We start from the raw sequence: 4,665 nt of genomic DNA, 5'->3' as shown, positions 1-4,665 counted from the left end.
CCATCTTTGCTAGCGTGTCAATGATCTCATTTTGCATATCTTTCGATGTATATTTTGCATTCTGATGAATGTTTTGCTATATCTGCCCATTTAGGGTAATTGGTTAAAGTATATTCAAAAAGCTTGATGAAAAGGCCAGCTGATATGTCGTCATTTTGACTCGACTCCTGAGTTGACTCCTGGGTACCATGAAAAGGCAATTTACAGCCAAAAACTGAACCACAAAAACCGAACTATGCTTCGAGCATAGTAGTGGTTTTTCTCTGTCTGGGTTGGACCCAACAGACCAGTGATAGTGTCTCTCTGTTTCTTTTCTGCCCACAAAGCCATAGCTTGTACATGACTCCGATAGGATGTGTGCTTCTGAAAGCCAACTAACAGCTAACGGCTAATAAAATAATTTAAGCAACACCTATGTAAGAGGTAAGTAACATTAAACCAAACAAAAACCACAGCTAAGCAAATATTACCATGTGGAAGTCAGTTTAAACTCAGAAGAGTGTTTACCAGTATACAATACCTGCCTTTCGCTCACACTAACAGAACATATACTGCTGAACTGAACTGTTTGGGGCAGTATGCCGATTTTTATATGACTCAAAGCATATAAAAAGACTGGTTGGTGATTGGTTCACCAAAAAAAAATAGCCATTGCTTGCATTGTGTTTGGGGGGGCAAAGTCACAATTTGTACACCCCAACCCCAACCCCCACCCCCCCCCGGCCCTGGTGCAAAGCATCATGAAATCTGAAGATTACTAAATGATTTTGGGTTGAACGTAGAGCCCAGTGTCAGAAAGCTGGCTTTGCGTCCTAGATCATGTGTCCTCCAGTAGGACAATGACCCCAAACAAAGGAAGCGATTGATTTCAGTTATTTTTTCCAAAGGGTGTGCAACCAAATATTAAGTTGAGCGTGCCAATAATTTTGTCCAGCCCATTTTTGGAGTTTTGTGTGAAATTATGTCAAATTAGCCTTTTTTTTCCTGTTTTTTGAGATGCAGTTTTGAAATAATAGTCATGTTGCAGTAGATAAATTGCACTGATTTCCACTGATGGTAGTTGTTGTTTTTTATTTTTTTAAATTTATTATTAATATTTAAATGTTGTTCTATGCACTTTATGTAAAATAGTTTTAACATATTTTTATATTTATTTCTTGTTATACGGTAATAATTATAATTCATTTGCTTTTCATTTGTTTCTTTAATACAATCAACCCGATGATTGATGATGCAGGGGGCACCTGTCACGTTGTGGGGGGGGCCCCTGCCGGTCGCCCCCGTTTACAGCGGCAGATGTCCTGTTTTGGGTCACGTGATGTTTGTCCCTCAGGTGGGCGGGACCCGTGATCCGTCTCACCTGAGGGTCGTTTGTTCGTCTATATATGTCTTGTCTTTGTACCAGTTTACTGCTGGTTATTATTTCCTTAATCTGGATCTATGTCACGGGTATTTGGTTTGCGCACTTTCTATTAAACCATCCTCTTTCCCTGAGACTTGGCGTGATTGCTTCCTTTTTAGTTGCTCACACTGCCCGTCACAGCACCAACCAAAATCTCGCCTAGGGCACCACATTGGTCAGGGCTGGCTTTTTTCCTAGACAGATCAGACCAGATACTTAATTTGGAGGCATTGTACGTAATTTAATACAAAACTGTAAACATTACACAGGCAAGGTTCAAAATCACATAATAATAATCAAGGTCAAAAAAATCTGTGGTCAAAACTAGAGAGCAGAGAGACTAACAAAACCAAGAGGTAATGTGAAGCACAGAAAGGGCTCAATAATGACGGGCAAGAACAATGAAGATAAGTCGCTCAGTATGACTAACTGAAACACAGTATCTATATGACAACAGGTAATGAACAGCAGGTGAATCAATAATCATGTGATGAAGATCTAACAAGGTGGTGTTGGGAATTATGAGAGTAGTATTGTATCTGGACAGGGAAATTATGACTCTTTTTAACAATCAGGAAAAATTATCTATAGGAAAAAATCAGGAAAAAAAATCTATAAGAACCAAAATATAGATTCAATGCAAAACGTGATTCAAATATTGCAATTCATAGCCTACTACTCTAGATATGTACACTTTTTAATACAAGGAAATAGCTGGGAAGAGCTTGTATGAAGAAGGTTTTGTCACTTGTTGTCCTCTTGATCAACTATATGTAATGACGACATCTCGCAGGAAATAGAGGATACTGGGAGAGATTTTATTAGGGGTTTTATGAGGCACATAAAAATTCTAAGGAGAGACAGAAAGACACTCAGAAAGAACGCTTACGTTCATTGAGCTTACTGGGCATGGTTAACAGAGAACAAGGTATGATGATACAGAAATAAACTTAACAGGAGACACTTGGGATATAACAAAAGCAAATTAACCAGACCACTGAATAAAATACTGAAATACATAAGGGAACAAACTAAACATAACCAGAGCTAAACAGAGTTACACACAGAAAGAACTAAGACCTAACAAAGATGTGCGAATCAGCACATCGAGTGCACCTGACCTAAACTACAACAATACAGGGAAACTGCATTAGAGAAACACTGAGAATACTCGAGGGAGACACCGGGGAGGCAACTTGGCTAAGCGGCAGATGAGGGCTAGAACGTAGACAGGCTTAGGAAACAAACATGAACACAGAGAAAGACAGACAAGGGACTGGAGGGAACAAGGGAGCTAAAGACTGCCAAGTAATCTAGAATAAAGACGCAGGTGAAACTAATTACTAGGGAGGAGGGGGTTGAACTGAGACAAGGTAAATAAACGCACATGGAAAGGAAAGAAACACGGGCAAGAGGGGTATATCTGACAGTGGGCTATACGTTACACTACTAAAGAAGCAATGTCTTGCTGTGAAGGTTCATTCACATCCGTGTAGAATTCTTCACAGCTTTCATCACAGAATTCTTCACAGAACATTTTGCAGAACTTTAACCATTCTATGTGGTTTTCCTGGACTTTCTTAAGGCAGCGGCGATGGCAGTATGGATGGCAGCATTTTAGAAATAGTGCCAAAAGTGACAGCATCAGCATGATAGAGAAACCTCCAATCTGGAATAAAAGACAACATGGTTCTGTGTAATTGGTGACTGTGTAGATTGTATAGTAAATTGTAAATCTTACAAGGCAGATATTAAACCTGGATGCTATGGATGCTAAATGTTTACATAGAGAACATTAAACATTATCAGTAAACCCATTCAAGTACTACTGTTTTTATGGTCATAAATGTTCCTCCAGACTTGGGAACTTGGGAGGTGTTCATGATCAAATTTAACTAGTAAGTAGCTTACCTTAGAATTGTAAATGATGTCACTGCGGTCTTTATATCCGTAACATGTAGCATTTTCTTTATCACTTAATTTGCCATACACACAAGGCAGATATCTGCCATCTGCGAAGAACAGGGCTAACCAAACAACACTCGAAAAGAACCCCAGCAAAACCTTTATTTTCCAGTCGGTATAGCACAAAGATATTTTATAGCTCTGCTGACTTTCCTCCTTTTTCACTTCTTCATTTGGTATAGATGCAAGGTAAAACGTGATGGTGAACGCAATAATTGCAGGGATTACCAGGTAAAAGCTGAATATCATATTTCTATGCAATTCTGTGCAAGGGCACACAAAGTCACTGTCGAGGATTTTTTCTAAAGCAGTAAGTCCAAACAAAACTAAAAACATGCGATTACGAATGTTTTGTCCAAACTTATTTAGAGCATATTTCCAATCCATTTCAAGTTTAAGATAAACCTGAATCTAAAAAAAACAACACAGCCCAGCCTACTAAGAGTCACTTCAACCACAAGAGATAAATAACAGGAAAGGTTGTAGTCTACCTCCCTCCAGTATCATGTGCTCCATGCAAGCCTTTCTAGAACATCATTATGAGAGAATCAGGCAAAAAAAAGCTGTCAGCATTTCTTATCTTTTTGATGACTATCGTTTCAGCATGGAGCAACCAGAAGTGCAGGTCTCCAACTAAAGCGTTCCATGAAGGCATCAAAAGCGAAAGCTAACTAGCTACAACATAAGCATATAACATAAGAATGACCGTCAACGTTCCTGAAACTTAAGGGCTTCAATAGAACAAATCATAATTTAACAACCCCATAGATGTAGAGAGATTGTAGTGAAGTCGGGTTCATCTGTGTGTGTGTGTGTGTATGTGTGTGTGTGCGTGTGTGTATGTTTGTGGGTGTTGCTTGTCTATGTCTCTGGTGCACCATGAAAACATGCAAACATGCGCAAGCATCATTAAACCACTGTTTAGGAGGATACAGTATAATAATGACACCACTGTTTAGGAGGATATAGTATATTAATGACACCACTGTTTAGGAAGTTATAATATAGTTATGATACCTCTGTTTAGGTGGTTATAGTATAGTAATATATAGTATAGTAGGCTAATATAGTATAGTATAGTAATAACACGACTGTCTAGGAGGTTAAAGTACAATATGAAATTGATGTTTAGGTAGTTATAGTAATAATTGTTTAGGTGGTTATAGTGTAGTAATGATACCAAGGTTTGTGTTCTTATGAAATTTTGTTAACTGTAATATAAAGTATTATAGTTCACAGTGGTCCACCTCAATATCAGTGACCATTATAACATTTTGTCTATGGCACTTGTGAGAGTG

The 4,665-nt window shown here is 38.4% G+C and overlaps 1 long non-coding RNA gene across 1 annotated transcript; it reads right to left on the bottom strand.

Annotated features, from left to right (window-relative positions):
• Window positions 1–1,995: 1,995 nt before the first annotated feature.
• On the bottom strand, window positions 1,996–4,166 carry LOC143481861 (uncharacterized). Its single transcript, XR_013122087.1, has 2 exons — window positions 3,314–4,166; window positions 1,996–3,071 (listed from the first exon to the last, which is right to left on the bottom strand). It is a non-coding gene; the product is annotated as an uncharacterized LOC143481861 (long non-coding RNA).
• Between the last annotated feature and the right edge of the window lie 499 nt (window positions 4,167–4,665).

This window comes from Brachyhypopomus gauderio, chromosome 18 (assembly GCF_052324685.1).
Source record: "Brachyhypopomus gauderio isolate BG-103 chromosome 18, BGAUD_0.2, whole genome shotgun sequence".
Lineage (NCBI taxonomy): Eukaryota > Metazoa > Chordata > Actinopteri > Gymnotiformes > Hypopomidae > Brachyhypopomus > Brachyhypopomus gauderio.
The sequence above is the reverse complement of the archived record's forward strand: the minus strand, read 5'-3'. Positions and strand labels throughout refer to the sequence as shown.